The sequence below is a fragment of the Schistocerca americana genome, chromosome 1 (assembly GCF_021461395.2).
Source record: "Schistocerca americana isolate TAMUIC-IGC-003095 chromosome 1, iqSchAmer2.1, whole genome shotgun sequence".
Lineage (NCBI taxonomy): Eukaryota > Metazoa > Arthropoda > Insecta > Orthoptera > Acrididae > Schistocerca > Schistocerca americana.
This window is the reverse complement of record NC_060119.1, coordinates 1190349819-1190373725: the sequence shown is the minus strand read 5'-3', so window position 1 is coordinate 1190373725 and position 23907 is coordinate 1190349819.

The following is a 23907-nucleotide window of genomic DNA, read 5'->3' as shown; positions in this document are numbered from 1 at the left end:
TATTTGTCTGTTTACAATAAATATGTTTTGTTTAAACTGGCACACAAACTCGATCAATCGCTCCATCCTTTCCTCAGTTCCAGCGTCCTGCTACACTAATGTGAACAATGAACAACTGGTACACTCATAACTTACAATTAGTACTACCTATTTGAAATGCTTATCCACTTTTGTTTGGGCTTGCTGCAGAACTTCGAAATACGCTACATATTTTTCCAAACTCACGAGGTTGCAGAATTTAGTAGAAATATTGCCGTTCAGTGAATTTAAAAGTGTAGAATCACGCTTGAATTTAGGAAAGATGTAAGAATTTGTAGTAATAAGAATACACACAGCAGCTGAAAATTTTAGTCTAATTTTGGCATGATCTGTCCCTTGAATTCAGAGATGCTGCGACGGAAGAGGTATCGATTCTTCACTTACCGTAAGACGTGTGCGATCGTTGGTCGACATGTCCCACGAGTATGACACCAGCTACAGCTGGTTACCGGGACGTTAGGAAGCTAGTCTCACTACCGATAAAACTGCCCTTAAGAAGTCTATTCATGAAGTAGCTGGCTTGCTCCACATAATGTATGTGACTAATTAGTAATGGCGTTTTGCAAATTACTTATTCCGGTCTTCGTCTCATGAAATTGTTCACTGTGCCAGATGCAACGGATCTTCACCTACCAATACGTAGCTGCGAAATCTGGCACCTTCGTAGGTACTGTGGTATTTTCTCTGATTTCTTTGGGGTACGTATGTGAAGCAGTCAAAATCCACCTTTGCTCCCATCACACACTACTGTCTGCAGGCATTGTTCATTTCCATTTCTGTATGATCGTGTTATAACTGAATAATACAAAAAGCAACAAATAGAAGTGCGCCGTTCTTACAACATGTCGCCGAATGGTTCAATGCGACGGTCGACGTAAAATATCTTTGACCACTACTAAACAAACCTACGCAGCTATCAAGGAGGTTATACACTAAATGTGAATGCTAAACCCATGCCATATTTGTCAATCTAACACATGGTTGTTTATAGTATTTTATTCAACAAAACAAAATGTAAAACATTACCACCAACACAGTTCATAGGCTCGTCAGGGTGCATGCACCCCAGTGCATCGCAACAGACATGAGCTGCCTTCATCTGATTACAATTGCAAAAAAAGCTCTCGCTTATCTAGTATCGTAGCTGTTCCATCCGTAAGACAAAAACATTCACTAAGATCTACTTTGATACTGCTTCCCGCCTACAGAACAAGTTACCCTACACTTTACGCACAATTCAGTACCTTACTGGAGTTAAGAAAAAGCTACAAAAACTTCCTTTTGTTCATCTTGTAACTTTAACACGTATTGCCAATTTCTCTCTGCCCTCGTGATCTGATGATTGTGTTTCTTTCACTTTTCTTCAGTCAGACATTCCAGTTTATTTGGCAATTCTTCATTTATCGTTTTCTGTCACTTTCTCTTTCCCTCCCTGTATCTCTTCACTCACGCCCAATCTTGTCGGCGCCATCATTTTACATCTACCAGTTCATAATTTTTCTTTGTTGCACTTCTCTTCATGAACTGAAATAAGATGGGTTTTATTTTATTTTGTACCGAAGCATACACATTGCTGCTATTTACGACGTAATTACATCCCTTTCCATTATTAAACCCAAGATAAAATCATCTTTTCTGTGTTGTAGCTCTTGTAACTTTCTCATTTGTTAAGAAAAGCTGGAGAGAATGTTCCTCTTTATGCAAGGCATCGTTTTATTAGTTTTGTTTCACCCAAACATGATTCAGCTTTTTCTATGCTACCTTCAGTCAGTTTCATTTATTTTCGTTTATAAATTATGCTTACGTGTTAACATGTTATGGAAATTATATGAGTTTTGTCTTAAAGGTATGTACACGTACAAAAAAGATAATTAGGGGCTAAATTTTACGATAGTTTAGATGTACAGCTGTAGATCTATATTACAGAGTTGAGGCACGTTTATGTAATGTTGAAAATTAGGCCTAGGATACCAGTTTCTGACTTTAGTTCTTATCAGATCAATAATTGCTATACTGACAAATCAAAAAGTAGCAATTGATGATCTATCAAATGAGAGTAATTAAGACGCTAAATAATCCAGTCTTTCAATCTGATAGTGACGTAAAACAGAAAACGTTTCGTTTTTTGCATATCACAAGCTGGAGAATTCATGGTATCCATAAAACTAGCAAAGTATTTAAGTGATAGCGTCATGTGATGTGAGCGTGTATAGCTGCCTTAGTTCCAAATTAACGTGCTAGGCCTAATTTTCATCATCGCATAAACGAACGTTTAATGCCTTAACATATTTATTTAAATTTATATGTAAAGTAACGTTAATAGTCGACCTAATTATCGCTTCTTGGTACATGTAAAATTCTTTAAGCCAAATTTTTTATAACCTCAAGAAGACGTTAACTAGTGTTTCCCGACCTTGGGGTTATTACCCCCTGAGGGGTAAAATGTAATTTTCTGAGGGGTAAAAGCAAAAGAATTCAAATGAGTTTCGGAGAAGTAACCAAATTATTTCTAACATATGAGACATTGTTGTGGGACTACTGCTTTTGAAACGTATGTGCGAACGTCATCTTTCCCACATACAGCACCCACGACACGCATACTTCATACTTCGTATCCTTTCATACTTCGTACCCTGCATGTAGATCTGAAAACATTAGGTCTAAGTAAAGTGCACACATTTTATTTTGGTAAATTTAAAATGGTGGTGCTGGAGGTTCATGAAGCAACTGTCGCTAGGGAGAGGACTCGTACAGAGGATGCATGTTTTCTAACAAGTATTTACCTCAAGGTCCATAGTTAGCTTTCTTTTGTGAGAAATAGTTTTGGGTAACACTCGCAGTGCACTCAGAATTGCTCTATCACTTTATAAAAAAAGATTGTTCGAAATAAGCCGTACCTACAGTCTCAATGACTCTACAAAAAATTAAATATTATTTATCATCCGTCATTTTAAAACTGAAAGTGTTCAAAGAAATTCTATTTCATTCTAAAGTGTAGTTAGGTAGTGTGGTGTCACCGCCAGACATCACACTTGCTAGGTGGTAGCCTTTAAATCGGCTGCGGTCCGCTAGTATACGTCGGACCCGCGTATCGCCACTGTCAGTGATTGCAGGCCGAGCGCCGCCACACGGCCGGTCTAGAGAGACGTCCTAGCACTCGCCCTAGTTGTACAGACGACTTTGCTAGCGATGCTACACTGACAAATGCGCTCTCATTTTTCGAGACGATAGTTAGTATAGCCTTCAGCTACGTCATTTGCTAAGACCTAGCAAGGCGCCATAGCATTTGATATTTATCTTGTGAAGCATGTACAGTCAAGAGAGATGTTCACCAATTATGGATTAAAGTTAAGTATTCTACCAGTTACCTCCTGTTTTGCTAGTCTTATTTCTCTGACCTGTTCCAGACCTCACGCCAGCCTGCGTGAGCATAAACGCGTGCCTTTCGGCTTCCTCCAAACTCCGTGAATTGGCTCCTGCCAATTCACAACAGGTAGTAAGCTTGGTGATGGTGGGTGAGGGAAGGGGTACTATCGAATATCCGATTGCACTCAGGGGTAACGGTCTCAGAAAGGTTGGGAACGGGGTTAACATGTAATAAAAATTTTCGGAAAGGAAACAAGTAACATGCACTGGCGGTAGCACAGAAAGTTCCGAAACATTTGGTTAAAACAAAACTAATGGAACCGTGTATCTCCCATTAAGCGTAATTGCTCTTCAGTAAATATAAAACTTCCATAATAGGTATGTTGTAATTAACAGAACGTAAATTTTGTAAAATGCCTGGTCAGATGTAAGGGAGCGCCTGATGGTCCTAGGCCAGGATGAATTAATCATCAAATAACTAAATAATAAGCATTTTGACTATAGTAACGAAAAAACAGCAGATGTACGATCTGTACGGTTAAATAACTGAAGTTGCGCCGTGAAATTTATTCTGCAGTTTGGAAAATACTCGATGCTCGACGTACCCTGCAGAGAGTATTCAGTTAGCAGTATTTTGAAAGTAAACATTTTCATGCGACCGGTTATTAGTTTAGACGCGGCCCGCGGCGGGTAAAATACCGGATGATTTGCGAGGCGACAGCAACAAGTTCCGCCGCGGGAATTGCGGACAGCGCAGAGTTAACTACGTGAGAAATGTCGGTCCGCGGCTAGCTCGTCGCATCTATCAGTCCTGATTAATGTATGGCCGACGCAAGTGCGCGTAAGTGGATTCCAGTGTTCGGCCCATAAACGGCGACAGCCAGTCAGGGGGAACGAAACGTGAATAAATCTGTGGCCATGACACACACACACACACACACGGGCAGCCTGCTGGTGGTCGGCAGTGACGGAAGTCCGTGCCTGGCGTCAAAGACCGTACTTCCGGCGTCCCGGATGGGCACTAATCAAACTGCGTTGAAGGTGGAAAACGAATGGCAAAATAAATTACAGTCTTTCGACAGCAAGGCAAACGAAATTTGACCAACTGTGGTTGCCGCCTGCAGCAGTATGAGAGAGGCTAATACGTGAGTACTAAACCAAAAAAATATTTTTTTCTGAGAATAATTAACAAGTTTGGCTAAATTGACCCGTTTCAAACTTCAAAGGTGTCGTAGTTCCTCTAGATTTATGCACTCATTTATACTGCACCTACACTTTATGTTGTAAACATTAAATGAAATATAGAGAATACAAGTATAGTTATGAAGTTTCATTATCGATCGGAAATGAGGTGATTTCAATCAATCACGTGCATCGTATAGGCTGTATGCTTCCATCACTACTCCTACGACCTATACTTTCATGGATTAGATTACATTAGATTAGTTTTTCGTTCCATAGATACGTGCTGAGGAGATCCTCGTGGGTGTAAAATAACAATACTAGTGGTATGAATATATACAACTAGTCGCCAACCCCTTCTACTGACGAATTTTTTAATAGAAACAAATGATGTGTTGTATATATTCATAATATTAGTATTGCTATTTCAGCTTTAAAAATTAAAGTAAGGCATTCGGAACCAATTTAGCTCGGAGCATTCAGGTGAACTTGGGAAGATTAATTTGAAATATATGTGATCAACTATTGTGTGTTTAGTATCCAACCTATGTTCTTGATTCGATTTATGTACAGCACGATTACTATTCATTTCGTTTCAAATAGATAATAAACAATATAATGTTAAAGCATCCGCTAGATTTGTACCCGTTAATCCCAGAACGAACGAAACACATAAATAAAATCATTCATTATTTGACTAGCATTTCTACCTTAATACTCGCATCATTATTATCGTTGCAATACCTTTTCCGTTATGGCTAGCGTCATTCCGCATTGTTGTTGTGGTCTTCACTTCAAGGACTGGTTTGATGCAGCTCTCCATGTTACTCTACCTTGTGCAATCCTCTTCATCTCCGACTAACTACTACAACCTACATCCTTCTGAACCTGCTTAGTAGTGTATTCATCTCTTGGTCTCCCTCTACGATTTTTACCCTTCACGTTTCCCTCCAATAGCCGGCCGGAGTAGCCGAGCGGTTCCAGGCGCTACGGTCTGGAACCGCGCGACCGCTATTGTCGCAGGTTCGAACCCTGCCTCGGGCATGGGTGTGTGTGATGTCCTTAGGTTAGTTAGGTTTAAGTAGTTCAAAGTTCTAGGGGACTGATGACCTCAGACTGATGACCTCAGAAGTTAAATCCCATAGCGCTCAGAACCATTTGAACCATTTGTTTCCCTCCAATACTAAATTGGGGTCCCTTAATGGCTCAGAACGTGTCCTACCAAACGATCCCTTCTTCTAGTCAAGTTATGGCACAGATTCCTTTTTCCCCAATTCTGTTCTATGCCTCCTCAATAGTTATGTGACCTACCCAACTAATCTTCAGCATTCTTCTACAGCACCACATTTCAAAAGCTTCTGTTCTCTTCTTGCCTAAACTCTTTATCGTCCATGTTTCACTTCCTTACATGACTAAACTTGATACAAATATTTTCGGAAATGACTTCCTGGCCTCAAATCAATACTCAATCTTAATAAATTTCTTTTCTTCAGAAACTCTTTCCTTGCCACAGCCAGTCTATATTTAACATCCTCCCTACTTCGACCACTATCATTTACTTTGATTCCCAAGTAGCAAAACTAACATACTACTTTAAATGTCTCATTTCTTAATCTTATACCCTCAGCATCACCTCATTTAATTCGACTACATTCCACTATCCTCGTTTTACTTTTATTGATGTTCACCTTATATCCTCCTTTCAAGACATTGTCCATTCCGTTCAACTGCTATTCCAAGTCCTTTGCTCTGTCTGACGGAATTACAATACTGTCAGCAAACCCCAATGTTTTCATTTCTTCTCCCTGGATTTTAATTCCTACGCTAAATTTTTCTTTTGTTTACTTTACTGCTTGCTCAAAATACAGACTGCCTAACGTCGGGGATAAGCTAGAACTTTGTCTCACTCCATTCTCAACCATTGCTTCTCTTTTGTGCTCCTCGGCTTTTAAAACTACCATTTGGTTTCTGTACAAATTGTAAGCACACTTTTGCTCCCTGTATTTTACCCCTCCCATCTTCAAAATTTGAAAGACTGTATTCCAGTCACCGTTGTCGAAAAGTTTCACTAAGTCTACAAACGCTATAAATGTAGGTTTGCCTCCTTAACCTATCTTCTAAGATCAATCGTAGAGTCATTTTTGCCTAGCGTGTTCTACCATTTCTACGGAATCCAAAATGATCAGCCCGAGGCACGCTTTTACCAGTTTTTCCATTCGTCTGTAAGAACTCATGTTAGTATTCTGCAGCCGTGACTTATTAAACTGGTAGTTCCGTTATTTTCACACCTGTCCACACCTGATTTCTTTGGAAATGGAATTATTATATTCTTCTAGAAGTCTGATCTCGCCTGTCTCATACATTTTGCGCACCAGCTGGAAGAGTTTTGTTATGGCCGGCTCTCCCAAGGCTATCAGTAGTTCTAACGGAATGTGGTCTACTTCTGGGGCCTTGTTTCGACTTACGTCTTTCAGTGCTCTGTCAGATTCTTCAAGCAGTATTGTACATCCCACTTCATCTTCATCACGTCCTCTTCCATTTCCATAATGTTGCCCTCAAGTACATTGCCCTTGTATAGTCCCTCCATATACTCCTTCCACCTGTCTCCTTTCCGGCAGGCCGGTGTGGCCGAGCGGTACTAGGCGCTTCAGTCTGAAACCACGCGACCGCTGCGGTTGCAGGTTCGAATCCTGCCTCGGGCATGGATGTATGTGACGTCCTTAGGTTAGATAGGTTTAAGTAGTTCTAAGTTCTAGGGGACTGATAACCTCAGATGTTAAGTCCCATTGTGCTCGGAGCCATTTCAACCATTTGTCTCCTTTCCATTCTTCGCTTCAGGCTGATACTTCATCTGCGCTCTTGATATTCATGGAAGTGGTTCTCTTTTCTCCAATGGTGTCTTTAATTTCCCTATAGGTGGCATCTATCTTTCCCCTAGTGATACATGCTTCTATATTCTTACATTTGTCCTCTACCCTTCCCTAACCCATTTGCAATTCCTGTCGATCTCATTCTTGAGACGTTTATATTCCTTTTCATCTGCTTCATTTGCTGCATTTCTATATTTTCTCCTTTCATAATTTAAATTCAATATCTCGTGTACTATCGCAGGAGTTCTACTAGCCCTCATCGTTTTGCATACTTCATCCTCTGTTACTTCCACTATTTCATCTCTTAAACCTACTCATCCTTCATATTATGTATTCCTTTACCCTGCTCATGTCAATCGTTCCCGAATGCTCTCTCTGAAAATCTCTAGAGATTCTTGTTCTTTCATTTTATCCATGTCTCATCTCCGTAAATTACTACCTTTACGCAGTTTCCTCAGTTTTAACCTACAGTTCATAACCAATAAATTGTGGTCATTGTGCACATCTTCCCTTAGAAATGTCTTACATTTTCAAACCTGGGTTCCAAATCTCTGTCTTACCATTACATAATCAATCTGAAACTTTCCAGTGTCTCCAAGTATCTTCCACGTAAACGACCTTCTTTCATGATTCTTAAACCAAGTTTTTGCTATGATTAATTTCCCCTTTCATTACTTACTTCCTAGTCCATATGCACCTACTACTTTTCCTTCTCTTCCTTTTCCTGCTATCGAATTCCAGTCCCCCATGACTACTAAATGTTTTTGCTCTCTTAACTATCTGAATAATTTCTTTTACTGTATCATACATTTCTTCAATCTCTTCATCATCTGCAGAGCTAGTTGGCATATAAGCTTGTACTACTGTTGTAGGCGTGGGCTTCGTATCTATCTGGGCTACAACAATGCGTTCACTATGCTGTTCGCAGTAGCTTATTCGCGTTCCTGCTTTTTTTATGTATTATCAAACCTACTCTTGCAAAACCCATATTTGATGTTTATAAACCTTTATTCACCTGACCAGAAGCCCTGTTCCTCCAGCCACCGAACTTCACTAATTCCCACTATACCTAACTTTAACCTATGCATTTTTCTTTTTAAATTTTCTAACCAACCTTCCTGATTAAGTGATCTGCCGTTCCATACTCCGACGTAGAACGCCAGTTTTGTTTCTCCTGATAACGGCGTCCTCCTAAGTAATCCCCGCCCGGAAAACCGAATGGGGGACTGTTTTTCCTCCGGAATATTTTACCCAAGAGAACGCCATCATCATTTAACGATACAGTAAAGTTGCATGACCTCGGGAAAACTTACTACTGTAGTTTCCCCTTGCTGTCAGCTGTTTGCAGTACCAGCACAGAAAACCCGTTTTGGTTAATGTTACAAGGCCACATCAGTCACTCATCCGGACTGTTACCCCTGTAGCTACCGAACAGGTCTGGAACCTGGCGACTGCTACGGTCGCAGGTTCGAATCCTGCCTCTGGCATGGATGTTTGTGATGTCCTTAGGTTAGTTAGGTTTAAGTAGTTCTAAGTTCTAGCGGACTAATGACCTCAGATGTTATGTCCCATAATGCTCAGAGCCATTTGAACCATTTTTTTAAGTGTTTAGGACTTTTTCCAACGTTCCAAACCATCTGTAGAGCTCGCAGTTACCGAATTTATTGAGCTGTAAAGTGTTACATTAGGATTGTGAGGAAGGCTAATGATCGAGGAAATAATTCCTTGTACATGAGAAGAATGTGGCAAGACGCAGTGAATATTTCGCTGAAAAACCGCTGAAAGCAATAACTGAAGAACACAGAAATTTATAATGTTTTTACGTCACGTTCCATCAGTTAAGATGACAGTAACTGACAACAGAGGGAAAATTCTTCCCTCGTTCAAATACTTTCTTAATTATTAGTGTAGATGTTGAAGCAGAAACCCAAAATGAAATTAATAATATCCTAATGCTGTATCGGTGTATAATACCACTCGAAATGAGAACAATGGGACGGCACATGAAGGTAGTGGAGTTCCAGACTGAAGGTGTAGAGCTGGAGGAGAACTTGGTAAAATAATATTCCTTCTCATTTTGTGTGTGTTATTTACTGTCCTGATATGTAAAACTAGATGTAATACCTGCGTGTATTTTGTATTCTCTGAATTGGTTTACAAAACATACTGTCATGCAAAGCCAACTGTAATACTCTGTCAATAACAAGCAATGTAACAAACAGAAGTACAGTTACCTATCCGGACAGCAAAACCACAAGAACAATTGTATAACCGTGTGTGACAACCTAAGGAATAGCCCGCAGCTCGTGGTCGTACGGTAGCGTTCTCGCTTCCCGCGCCCGGGTTCCCGGGATCGATTCCCGGCGGGATCAGGGATTTTCTCTGCCTCACGATGACTGGGTGTTGTGTGATGTCCTTAGTTTAGTTAGGTTTAAGTACTAAGTTCTAGGGGACTGATGACCATAGATGTTAAGTCCCATAGTGCTCAGAGCCATTTGAACCATTTTTTAACCTAAGGAATAAGTATCAGACTTTAACTCGTTTCTTCAAGTAAGTCATTTGTTCAGAGGTATGGCAAATAACAGTAGTTAGACTACTATTCTGCATCGATAACAATATATGTGGTTAGTGGTACACTATTATTGCCAGTCTAATTAGGCACACGTAATGAAGCTGAGTAGGACAGCAGAAAAGATTGCAACTCCCTACTTACCAAACAGACTTCACTTTAGATTTAGATAGAAGATGGTTCAGCAATACAAGGTAAGTGTAGCCACTCGAAACAAAACTACAGTACCCAATTGCTTAAGCAAACAGACTGATTTCATGAAAGCAAAAGTAAATTTGGACATGGGGGGGGGGGGGGGGGGGGTTCTAAATCAACATATTTGGTACTCAACATTTCATTGATTCACTATAAACTGTTTAACGTTACTATTTATCATCATTAATCATCAACTTGATATTTCCTTTCATTAATACGTAATGTGAAAGCAGCAAACAATTTATCTAATGTGGTCTCTGAATCTGGCGTAACCTTACGTAATCATTTTAACACAGAAAATAATAGCAATGTTAATTATGAAATTCTCAGTTATTTTTTCCATCAATTATTTCACTGATTGATCCCTGATTTTCCGACAATATATTAAAGATTTCACGGTCTTGGCTGGATACAGGTCACCCGGAATTTTCATTTACCAGGTTAGGATCCTGCTTGATTTACGAGCGGGATAAATTACCAGGTGGACACAATTGTTAATTTGGAAGATGGTTATTATTCTTAAATCACATTTCAACTTCCTGGCACACACTATAATACATAGCTAAAATGTCGTACCCTGTAAGCTGTGAACAGCGACGGTGGCGTTGGTGGCATCAACTGCATTAATATCAGAACGGCCAGGAACAGTTATCCATGTCGGACTTATTTCCTCTTCATAGCGATGATCCATCTTATAATCAATAGCCTGTTTTTCTCCCCATACCAGGCCGTGATAAACTGCAGTTTCCAACCGAGGCAAGATACAACAATACGGTGCACTCCACACTATGCTGGCGCTGTACGTGCTGCTTCTAAGATCACTCGCCACCGACCGACTTTGTTCGCACCCGCCAAAGCGCGCCAAACGTTTCCCCTCCCACCTTTTCCTACGCTTACACAGCTTTCCGTTCCTGACGGAACTACTCCATCTTTTATACTACATATATCTCAAACACCCCTAAGTGAGTGCCAGTAACTATTACACACATAATTACATTATAGCACATTTTTACATTTAATAATTATAACAATTAGATATCTTTACAACATTTAAAAGTAAATATTACACCCCTTTTCTTAATATGTACATTCATTTTAATCTTATCAAAGAGTTTCAGTATGGATTTCGCTTCAAACAAGATGTCTCTACTTCTGCTCTAACAGCTTCAATAAAATATTTACAAAAAATTTTTAAAAAATATGAACAATAATGTCACAAACCTCTCCTGAGAAAGAGCGATACTCAAAAAAAGGAACGGTGGCGTAGTCGTTCCACCTCATAAAAAAGAAGACAGACAAGATACAATAGAAAAAACTAAATCTATCGGTCTTTTCTTCACAAAGCATACGACATCACTTACAAATTATCGCCAATCGCATCGAAAAAAGAAATCATTTGCCAAGAAAAAGAAACAAGCATGCTTTAGAGACAGATACTGCAAAATGATCCACTTGCAAATTACGTGCTAAATTTTAGAGTGAAATGTTTTATTGCGACTTATTTACCTTAAGAGATTGTAATACACCTGTTGATCGAAAATGTATATAATAGTGCTACGGCTTCCACTCGACTTCGTTAAGATAAAGAGATTATCTACATGTTCTATATGACTACTCCGCAACTGACATTTAAGTGCGTGGCAGATGATTCATTGAACCACATTCGAGCTATTTTCTATATGGTTCCGCTCTCGAAAGGTGCGCGGGAAAAACTAGCAATTAAATCTTTCGATAAGAGCACTGGTTCCTCTTATTTTATGGTGATGGTCATTTCTCCCCATGTACGTGGGGGCCAACAGAATGTTTTTGCAATCGGAGGAGAAAGTTGCTGACTGAAATTTCATGAGACCATCTTGCTACAATGAAAAACGCCTTTGTTTTAATGATTGCCACCCCATATCACGAATCATCTCTCCTTCTCTCTCCTATTTCACGATAATACACAACGAGCTGCCCTTTTCTGAACTTTGTCTATGCCCTCCATCTGTACCATCTGATGCCGATCCCACATCGCACAGCAAAGCTCCCGAAGAGGGCGGTCAAGCAGTGTCTTCAGTAGACCTGTTGGACTTTGTAAGTGTTCTGCTAACAAATCGCAGTCTTTGATTTACTTTCCCCACAACATTATCTGTTTGATCGTTCCAGTTTAAGTTATTCAAAATTGTAATTCATAGATATTTATTTCGATTTATGACCTTTAGATTTGTATAATATATCGTGTAACCCGAATTTAGTGGATTTCGTTTAGTGCAGCAGAGGGCCTATAACACGTGTTTGGGGGAACGTCAGATATTACTTCTCTTTTACTCGAAGATACTCCGTCAGTTACTACGAACTGTGATCCTTCTGACAGAAAATCACGAACGGAGTTGAATTCTGAATTTAATAATAAGTCCAATAAGGAGATGTCACAACATCCAAGACCACTGCTAGCGAACAGGAACTTCTGAGATGCTTAAGTTGAGAAACAAATGAATATGTCTTATTGGTAAATAGCTGAATCGTTATAATTTTCCTGACACCATTTAACTGTTTACTTTTAGCGCAAACAAATATCGCGTACGTAGGAAATAACAGAGAGAAAATAAAAATAGCTCAGAGAAAAGATTAATTCAAGTATAAAATAATATGTTATCGACATATCGTAAAAAAAACTGCGAAAATTAACAATGAAATTATAATGAGAAGAGACGATAACGGCTGACATCAGAACAAACAAACATAGCAGTAAATATAGCATAGAGGGCTTTCCATAAATTACCGATAGTTTTCCAAACTACATTTACAGTGTATCTGACAGGGAATATACAGAGGATATGAACAGTTTTAGTGCTATAAACGATCCTCCTGCGACAGATATGATTCATATCAGTATTAGGTTTTCCGAGAGTTCACTCACACCTATGTTGCTAATTAACCAATGAGCCCAAACGTTTGAGTCTATGGAGTGAGTCAGAAAGATAGCTGGCGGAGATACAGACAGTGACTTGTCAGTTCTGTGACATTACATTACTGCAATTACGTGCGTTCAGTATGATCGCTAATTAACCTAATTTGGTCCGCAGTGGTCATCGCTGTCTACGTGCTGTGCTCGAAACACTCATAGCTGTTGAAGAATGTAACTTCGCGTGTCAGACATAACTGTATTGGTTTCTGTTCTGTTATTTGTTATTTAACCATTTATTAAGTGAAACTTTTTCACATTGTGGAGTGGCCAACCTCGATGGAGTCAATCATGCGATCTTGTGCCTACTCTAAATACTGTCGGTTCAAGGCGCTAATATTCGTACATGCTTGGCAACTGCCGATGTTAGCAGTAAACATACACACAGTGTGTTATATCAGTGTATCACAGGCAAAAATTTCAGATTGAAATATTGATATACGAGGGAGAGTCAAATGAAAACCTTAAATTTTTTTTTAATATTATTTATTGTGCAGAAGTGGTACAAAGCTATATCACCTTTCAATATAATCTCCCCCACGCTCAATTAAAGTCCTCCAGCGCTTACAAAGTGCATAAATTCCTTTAGAAAAAAATTCTTTTGGTAGTCCGCGCAACCACTCATGCACCACGTTGCGTACCTCTTCATCAGAACGGAACTTCTTTCCTGCCATTGCGTCTTTGAGTGGTCCAAACACATGGAAATCACTTGGGGCAAGGTCTGGTGAGTATGGTGGATGAGGAAGACACTCAAAATGCAGGTCTGTGATTGTTGCAACTGTTGTACGGTCAGTGTAAGGCCTTGCATTGTCATGCCAGTAACGATTCTTGCAAGGCAGCCAACACCTTCTCGTTCAAAGCGCCGAAGAAGTTCTTCACAAGCATCAACACGTCGTTCTCTCATTTCGTGAGTCAGCTGCCGTGGCACCCATCTTGCAGACACTTTGTGAACTGGAGCACATCGTGCACAATGTGGTGTGCTGACCCATGACTAATCTGTAAACATGCTGCAATGTCATTCAGTGGCACTCGGCGGTTTTCCTTCACTGTGGCTTCAACTGCTGAAATGTTCTGTGGACTCATAACTCGTTGTGCCTGACCTGGACGAGGAGCATTTTCCACTGAAGTCACACCATTTGCTAACTTCCTACTCCATTCGTAGACTTACTGCTCTGACAAACATGCATCACCGTACTGAACCTTCATTCGTCGATGAATTTCAATAGGTTTCACATCTTCACTAGGCAAAAACCGAATAACAGAGCGCTGTTCTTCCCTGGTGCAAGTCGCTAGTGGGGCGTCCATCTTTATACTGGTACTGCGACGGAATGTGTGCATCTGCACTATGGTGCCTCCTACAGGCCATTCTGCACGCTGTTTGTAGCACGCTTACCAACTTACAGGATAATGGCGCGAAAATTCGATTTGTTATTACAAATTTAAGGTTTTAATTTGACTCACTCTCGTAACTTCTCCTCATGCACAATGTGCTGACACACGTAGCTCAAAAAGTCGTAGAATAGTGGCTTGATATACACTTATCAGTGTGTCAGCCTGTCACAAACCATAATGCACTGTATAGACACACACTTGAATGATGTATTGAAATGCACTGCGAACAGTCTCCAGCTGTTAACTAAAATGCTGGAACTCTGAGCATAGCAATGATGGGAGCCTTCTAGTTGAAGATACAGGTGTATGGAGGAGGATGGATGGATGGATGTAGTGTGATGGGCTCTCAACAGTGTAGTCTTTAGCGCCCGAACGGAAACAATAACGGACGAGTGTCACTAAAATGCAGCAAGTGCAAAAATAAGACTAAAATTAAAGGTGACAGTCTACAGAGGCAGTGTGCACGTCAACGGTAGCGTAGTGGAAAGCAGCATGAAACACATAGCACATGTTTCGAACTGGCCTATTACAAGAATAAAAAGAATTGGTCAGCCACTCGGCCACACACTAAAAATTCCATCCTAAAATTTTAGACTGAAGCCCAGAAACATCACAGTACCTTAGAACTTTCTTGTCACTCGCCTCGTCATCGACTAAAATCGAGAGCAGATCCCCACTAATATTAACTTCCGCTCTGACAGAACGATATAAATCACACTCAACTAAAATGTGGCGTACAGTGGTTCGTACGCCACAGGCATCACACAGCGGGGGTTCCTCTCACCGTAGTAAGAAGGCATGCGTAAGAGGACAGTGCCCTATGCGAAGAAGTGTAAGGGTCACTTCGTCCCGCCTAGGTGATCGGCAGGAGGAACAGCACGGCTGGATGGTGGGTTTCACCAACCGCAGCTTATTTTCCCTCACCGCCAGCCATTCCTCCTCCCACAATTGCATAGACTTCCACCGCAGCACAGAAACGACACCTTGCAACGGAATGGAACATTGTGTCACCTCCGGTAATCTGCAGGCGTCCTAGGCAGCTCGATCAGCTTGTTCATTTCCTCGTATGCCCACATGCCCTGGCGCCCAGCAAAAGGACACTTGCTTGTCCTGTCGTTGGAGGATGTACAGTTGGTCGTAAATCAGCTGTTCCAACTTCTCCGATGGGTACAGGTTCTGCAGTGACTGTAATGCGCTCAGTGAGTCAGAGTAAATTAGAAAGTGTTTGCCCTGAGTACACCGTATCTGCTCCAATGCCTGCAGGATCGCGTGAAGTTCTGCGGAAAAAACAGTGTATTCCTGGGGAAGGCGAATCCTGATGACACGTTCCGTGAACACTACTGAGCAGCCAAGAAAACCCCCTGTTCGGATCCATCAGTGTAGACTACTGTAAAATCATGATGCCTATCTAAAATATTAAAAAACAAAGATTTGAAAGTAAAATCTGATGTACTGTCTTTCTTAAAATTTGCCAAATCTAAAAGCAGTCTGGGCCTCTGGAGAAGACAAGGTGGATATCTGCCCCGACCTCGACGTGAAACATTAAAACCGGCCACACCCATCTCTAAAATGCAATCCTTTGCACGAATCCCATAGGGCCTTGTTGCTCGTTGCGAAAAAGCCTTTCCAGTGGAGGCCGAACAACAGTGTGGCGTGCAGGTGTGTATGGCGTGGATAATGTTTTATAGGCCTGGCGCACCAGTAGTAGACGCCGCCGGAGGTGAAGTGGCGGTTCAGCTGCCTCTGCACAGATGCTCGGTATGGGGCTCTTTATGAACGCCCCAGTGGCCAACCGATTCCCCTCATGGTGCACCACATCCAACAGCTTTAAATAAGTGGGTCTTGCAGACCCACACACCGTGCATCCATAATCAAACCGGGACCGCACGAAGGCTCTGTAAAACCGGAGCAGACAAGTCCTGTCTGCTCCCCATGTGTGGTGACCAAGACATTTTAAAATAGACAGCGCCTTAAGAGACCGTTTTCTCAGTTCCTTAATGTGTGGCAGCCACGTAAGCTTAGAATCAAAAGTGAGGCCCAGAAACTTCAAAAAATGGTTCAAATGGCTCTGAGCACTATGGGACTCAACTGCTGAGCTCATTAGTCCCCTAGAACTTAGAACTAGTTAAACCTAACTAACCTAAGGACATCACAAACATCCATGCCCGAGGCAGGATTCGAACCTGCGACCGTAGCGGTCTTGCGGTTCCAGACTGCAGCGCCTTTAACCGCACAGCCACTTCGGCCGGCCCAGAAACTTCACCGTGTCTTTAAAATACAGAGCGGTGTCCCTCATCCTCAACTTAGGCAAGTCTAAAATGGAACGAGAACGGTTAAAAAGAACACACACTGACTTATCAGTTGAAAACTTAAAACCACTCTTCTGTGCCCATTCATCCAAACGTCGCAGAGTGAGTTGCAACTGACGGGTCGTCATTGCAAGGCTTGAAGAAGAGCAAAATACAGAGAAATCGTCCACAAACAAGGAACACTGCACAGGACTTTTCACGACAGACGTAATACTATTAATAGCAATGGCAAAGACCGTCACGCTTAAAACACTAACTTGAGGGACACCGTTCTCTTGTTCAAAGCGACCAGACAGTACTTCTCCGACTCGGTACCGAAAATAACGTGGCGACAGGAAGGACCGAATAAAATCGGGAAGACATCCACGAAAACCCCATTCGTGGAGCTGCCTGATGATAGATGCCTCCAAGTAGTGTCGTATGCCTTTTCAATGTCAAAAAATATTCCCAACAGGTGATGCTGGCGCAGGAAAGCCTGTTGTATAGCCGCCTCCAGGAGGGCCAGGTTATCAAAGGTGGAGCGATACCTCCTGAACCCACACTGAAAGCGAATAAGGAGTTGTATGGATTATAACATCCAGACAAGGCGGCGGTTGACCATCCGCTCCAAGGTCTTTCCCATGTAGCTAGTGAGGGCAACACTACGGTAACTACCCGGGCACGTGCGGTCTTTCCCAGGTTTTAAAAGAGGAATTAAAATTGCTTCACGCCACGAGTCGGGGAAGTGACCGGACATCCAAACAAGATTAAAAAGTCGGAGGAGGATTTCTTTATTTCTCCCTGTGGGGTGCCGCAGCATGCTATAGTGGATTCTATCCTGACCAGGGGATGTACCACGAGCCCCACACAATGCAGAATCCAGTTCCCACATGGAAAATGACCAGTTGTACTCTTCTGTATTGGGTGAGCGGAAGTCAAAACTTCTCCTCTCACCAACCACTCTGTGGGGCTGGAAAGCTGGATTCTGACTGGTGGTTGGAGTAATAGCTGCGAAATGAGCCGTCATAGACTGGGCAATATCTTTTAGGGTCATTTGGAGAGTACCATTACACATTATAGCAGTCATAGGGCACCTCCCACCTCTCCCAGAAATCCCCCTGATGGTCTCCCATACAATGGAACTTCGTGTAGAACGATTAATAGTGTTCAGGAACTGCTGCCACGACCTCTTCTTGCTCTCTCGCATAATCCGACGACACTTTGCCCTCGCCACCCGAAAGGCTGCAAGGTTCTCTGCAGATGGCCGGCATTTGAACCTATGCAGAGCTGCCCGCCTAGCCCTGATTGCAGAGCGGCATTCGTCGCTCCACCAAAGGACAGGCTGCCGCTTCGGTTGTCCCGTGGACTGTGGGATGGACGCTTCACTGGCGCGGTGCATCACTTTAGTAATATGATCCACCCATTCCTGGACACTGACCCGATTTTCAAACTGGGCTAGCTGACAATACAGTGCTCAGTTGGATCTACCGAGCACCCATCGAGGCGGTTTCCTTTCGGGTTCCACTGTATGTGGCAGGTGTATCCAGATGGGGAAGTGATCGCTGCCGTGTAAGTCATCAACCACTTACCATTCAGCAGTGTGGGTGATGGCTGGAGAGCAAAGAGATAGATCAGTGGCAGAGAACGACCCAGTTGCAATGCAAAAATGTGTGCTTTGATCTGTATTTAGCAAATAAGCACTGGAAGACAGAAGTAGCCTCTCGATTGCTCTAGCCCTGGGGAAAGTACTCACAGAGCCCAAAGCATATTGTGTGCATTAAAATCACCACAGGGGATGAAGGGTTGGGGGAGCTGTCTAAGAAGATCACTGAGAGCCTCTTCGTCGAGCACATCATGTGGGGGCAGGTAAAGCGAACATACTGTTAGCATATGACGCACATGTACTAATATTGCAACTGCTTGTAAATTCGTCGTGAGGGAGAGAGGCGAGGAGTGGTAGTCGGTGTTGACGAAGATACCTACTCCTCCTCGAGATCTCTGTCCACTCAGGTCGACCTTTTAGTGGAGGACATAACCACGTAGCTCAGGGGTGTATGTTTCACTGAAATTTGTCTCTTTCAGACATACACACATAGGTCTATCCTGAATCAGTAGACTTAGTTCCTCCACATGTGTCCTGAACCCTTGCAGGTTCCATTGTAATATGGGAGCCATCACGGTGGTTGTATTTTCTGCCTCTCTTTCCGCCGGGGTGGGGAGACTGCAGTGGGTGGAGGCTCAGTCTTGGGGCGAGATGATTGCCCCATATTCTCAGACTCCATCAGCTCTGTGGAAGAGTCTGACGAAGCGTCTGGTGGGACCACATTTACATGATCCGAGGGTTTACCAGCCGATTTAATCCGTTAGTGCTGCTTGACGTGTGCTTTCCTTTGTTTAGGGGGCTTTGCTGGAACTGGAGCTGGGGTGTTTATGACCATGCTGGGCTTTGGAACAGCCTCAGCCATCGGAGATGCCAGGGGCTCTTCAATGTTAGCTACTGTACCTTTCTCTGCCGTTCGAGGAGGGGCTACAGGCTCTGATACACTTGCTGCCTTGAAAGTGCACTGACATGTGCAGGTGTTCGTGCCAACACTAACAACCTCCGTCTGTGTAGATGCATCGACTTTTGGAGGCGGCTTCTGAACAATGGAAGCAAAAGACGTAACGAATGTGGGTGGCTGCATGGCCTTAATGATCTTTTTGGCTGCACTGTAGGAGATACGCTTAGTTGTTCTTATTTCTTGTATTTTACGTTCCTCTAGAAAGATTCTACAGTCCCTACTCCAAACAGGGTGGCTTTCAGAACAGTTTATACATCTGACAGAAGACGAACAGTCAACTCCGTCATGGGCAGCCTTACTACAGTTGCCACAAATCGCTTCTCCTTTACACCCTAGAGTTGTATGCCCAAAACGCTGGCACTTAAAACACCGCATTGTGTTTGGGACACACGACCGTACGTTTAGGCGAAGAAATCCTGCCTTGACGTGTTCTGGGAATTTGGGGGTATTTTTGAATGAAGGAGTCAGATTTCACCAGGTTCCCATCCACCCTTTTCATGATGTTCTGAACGTCAACAATTCCCTCCTGAGCCCACTCACTCTTTAATTCTTCTACAGGAATGTCAACGAGATCCCTACAGGTCACAACACCCTTACTGAAGTTCAGGGTGCTGTGAAGCTCTGTTTCGATTGTGTATTCCCTCAAGCTTTTAGCTGTTTGAAGATTAACTGCTTGCTGAGAAGTTGATGTTTCAACAAGCAGTGTCCCATTCCGTAAACGCTTCACTGATTTTAAAGTTCCAGCTATTCCTTCTAGACCCTTTTGGATACAGAATGGCGAAACCTTTCCAAAGGAACCCTCTTTCCTTTTTATTATTAAAAACACATTCTGGTTGGCAGTATGTGCTCTGTTACTCTGAACTGCTGTACGTTTGCTGACGCCTGAGTCAGGAGGACTGGCTAACCTAGCCCTCTTGTTTGATTGGGTAGTAGCGTTTACCAGCGGTCCACCCGTCCCACTGGCCAGCGAAAAATTAGGAGAAAAAGAGGAAGAATTCGTGGTATCCACGGTCGTCCCACGAGCAGCTAGGGAAACTTATGTCCATCCAGACAGAGCCCCGCACTTGTACAAATGAGGTGCGGCAGGTTCCCCAGAGGTTGCCCGCTAGCGACTGTTCCAACTCAACAGCCATGTATCTTATCGGCGCGCAGCACATCTTAAGATTGAAGGTTTTTTTTATAGAGGTATGTACCGTCCTCGGGATCCAGGCAATCAAGCCAAGATCCCCGGTCCCTACGACACACAACATTCCACCGTTGCGCCACACGGTGGTCGCTGAAGCATGCCCAGAGCTTACGGTATCAGCAGACTGGCGGCGCACACCAGTCCACAGCTCGAGGACCCCGGGTTCGCCAAGCCCGTACCCAGCAAATGAGTCTGAGTCCCCTGAGGGATATGGAGGAGGACGATGTGGTTCATACTTTGTCGACATCAGATCCTCGATGTGTTCTATCAAGCTACATAGACTGCCCCTTCCATCTCAATAAACGCAATACGGCCGTGGTTTCTTCATTATGAATGTGAAATAAGCTTTTCTGTAAACACAAGAGTGGATAAATTTAGGCATTGTTGAGGAATGTATTACATGTGAAAAGGATGATAAATGGAAGGGATACTGATTTGTAATGTTATTATTTTAAATTGACATTTCCCACTTCATATCTGAGAAACTTTAATATTTCAAAAGCATAAGATAAACAAATGGTTCAAATGGCTCTGAGCACTATGGGACTTAACTTCTGTGGTCATCAGTCCCCTAGAACTTAGAACTACTTAAACCTAACTAACCTAAGGACATCACACACATCCATGCCCGAGGCAGGATTCGAACCTGCGACCATAGCAGTCGGGCGGTTCCGGACTGAGCGCCTTAACCGCGAGACCACCGCGGCCGGTATGAGATAAACATTTTTGTATTAGGCACAGGTTTGTATAGTAAGGACGCATGTTCATTCTTTGAAGCTCCTACACTTTATTTCGATGGCCACAGAATAATCAAGATGACGAACAAAGGAGTTTTGTATTTATCGCTGTGACAGGGACAGACTTCTCTCCATTTGGCGTACCATGAACTGAGAGCTGCTTTTTCGGTGAAGAACAGTGATCAGAAACACAATGACGAGAAATAGGCAAAAGCAACGGGTTCGAGCGTGTAAAGTATAAAAAAAGAGCGTCATCGCCGAGGGAATCGTATGTGTAACGAAGATCTATAACATAGTGAATTGCCCTAGTTCGAGACAAGGAACGGAAATCTACGGCACTTTGAATTGCAGTGGTTCGAGACGACGGTCTCAACTGCACAAGGGAGCGGCGAACTTTGCGACCTCACACCACGGCACAGCAGCCAACAAACACAAAAATAAGCAGCAGAGTCGTTAGAATGCCAGTTGTGAGCAGTATGAAAATGTTTTTGCTGAGAAGCTTTTTAACGAATTGTGTGTTGTGAAAGTTAGTTAGGATTGTGTTTTATAGATTTGACGCTCAAGTATGAAAGTATCGTCAGTAAAAGATCATACTGTGGGCTCCCCCATGAACCATGGATCTCGCTATCTGTGGTGTGGCTTGCGTACTTCAGCGATACAAGTAGCCGTACCGTAAGTAGAATGACAAGGGAGGGGTATCTGTTGAGTGGCCAGACAAGGGTATGGTAAGTGAAGAGGACCAGCTGGCTTTTCAGTAGCTGCAGGGGGACAGTCTGGATGATTGATTGACCCGGCCTTGCAACATCAACCAAAACGTCCTTACTGTGATGATACTGCGATTGGCTGAAAGCAAGAGGAAATTACAGCAGTAATTTTTCCCAAGAACATGTAGCTCTACTGGATGATTAAATGATGATGACGTCCTCTTGCGTAAAATACTTCGGAGGTAAAATAGTACCCCTATTCGGATCTTCGGGCGGGAACTACTCAGGAGGAGGTCCTTATCGTGGGTAACAAAACTAGTATTTCAAAATGGATCTGAGCACTATGGGACTTAACATCTGCGGTCATCAGTCCCCTAGAACTTAGAACTACGTAAACCTAACTAACCTAAGGACATCACACACATCCATGCCCGAGGCAGGATTCGAACCTGCGACCGTAGCAGTCGCGCGGTTCCGGACGGAGCGCCTGAACCGCAACTAGTATTTGACGGAGGGAGCATGGAATGTTAGATCCCTTAATCGAGCAAGTAGGTTACAGAAATTAAAATGAGAAATGAATAGTTTGTTAGATATTGTGGGAATTAGTGATGTTCGGTGGTAGGAGAAAAAATGCATCTGGTCAGGTGAATACAGGATCATGAATACGAATAGGAGTAGGTTTAACAATAATCAAGAAAATAGGAATGCGAGTAAGCTACTATCAACAACACAGTGAACATAATGTCGTAGCCAAGATGTGTACAAAACCCACGCCTAACACACTAGCATAAGTCTAGAAGCCAGTTTTTAAAAATGTAAGTTTGCAATTGACAAATGTGAGTTCCTACAGAAAGGGGGCACATAAATACGACAGAAGTATTAAAACACGACCCACAGAAGGTGAGCGTGATCTAAGAGTATCCTGGACCCAGTACCATTAAGCGGTTAAAGAGCTTTCTAAGGATATTGTAAATATATAGTTGTTTCATCAAGGACTTCAGTTGGATAGCGGAGCCGTTACGTGAATTACCGAGGAGAGGTACAAACTGTAAGCGGTTGGCTCGGCAAGAAGCAACTTTCCAGAAAACGAAAGAGAAAATAGTGTCCCCGGATCTCGCAGTATCCTGATTTTACGAAGCAGTTCATAATTAAAACGGACGCTACCAAGGGGTCGATGAGCGCCATGTTGAGTCAAGGAGAACTGGGCCCGAATTTGCCTGTAGCTTTTGCATCTAGACATCCAGAATGCCGACCATCGCTGCGAGAGGACATGGTACGATCGAGCGACAACTCTCAGCCGCAGTGTGGACAATGAAGCACAGTCGATCTATACGGAAGAAAATTAATGGTCACAAACGCTTGAAATGGTTGGCGCCGTATAAATGCTCCAACATGAAGATTAATGAAATTCAGGATTAAAATGGCAATATATGACTTTGAGAAAATGCAAAAAAAGTCGCAAAACACAGTAGCAGATGGACTGTCACAGATACCAGAAGGTCCAGCTGCAGTCGTTAGGAATAAGGAAGAGATTGAGGAGGAATAACAAGACGACCAGCAACCAGTGATTAGTGGAGAGGAGAAGTGAGCTATTATGAAGCAGTTTCATGATTCTCTAGTAAGTGGAGACCACGTTGTCAGCCACACATATGGCCGTATTAAACGGAACATATCATGGAGATGAATGAAGGAAACATAGAAAAATACATTCCAAGTGACGAGAGTTGTCAGAAGAACAAGATTACGCACATAAGTTGATGATACCCTGATGCCCTTCGTGCTGACCGAAGTACCTAGCCAGGCATTCGTTCATTATGATATTGAAGTGGTCGAGCCTCTTCAGATAATAGAGAAATGGAAAAGATACATTCTAG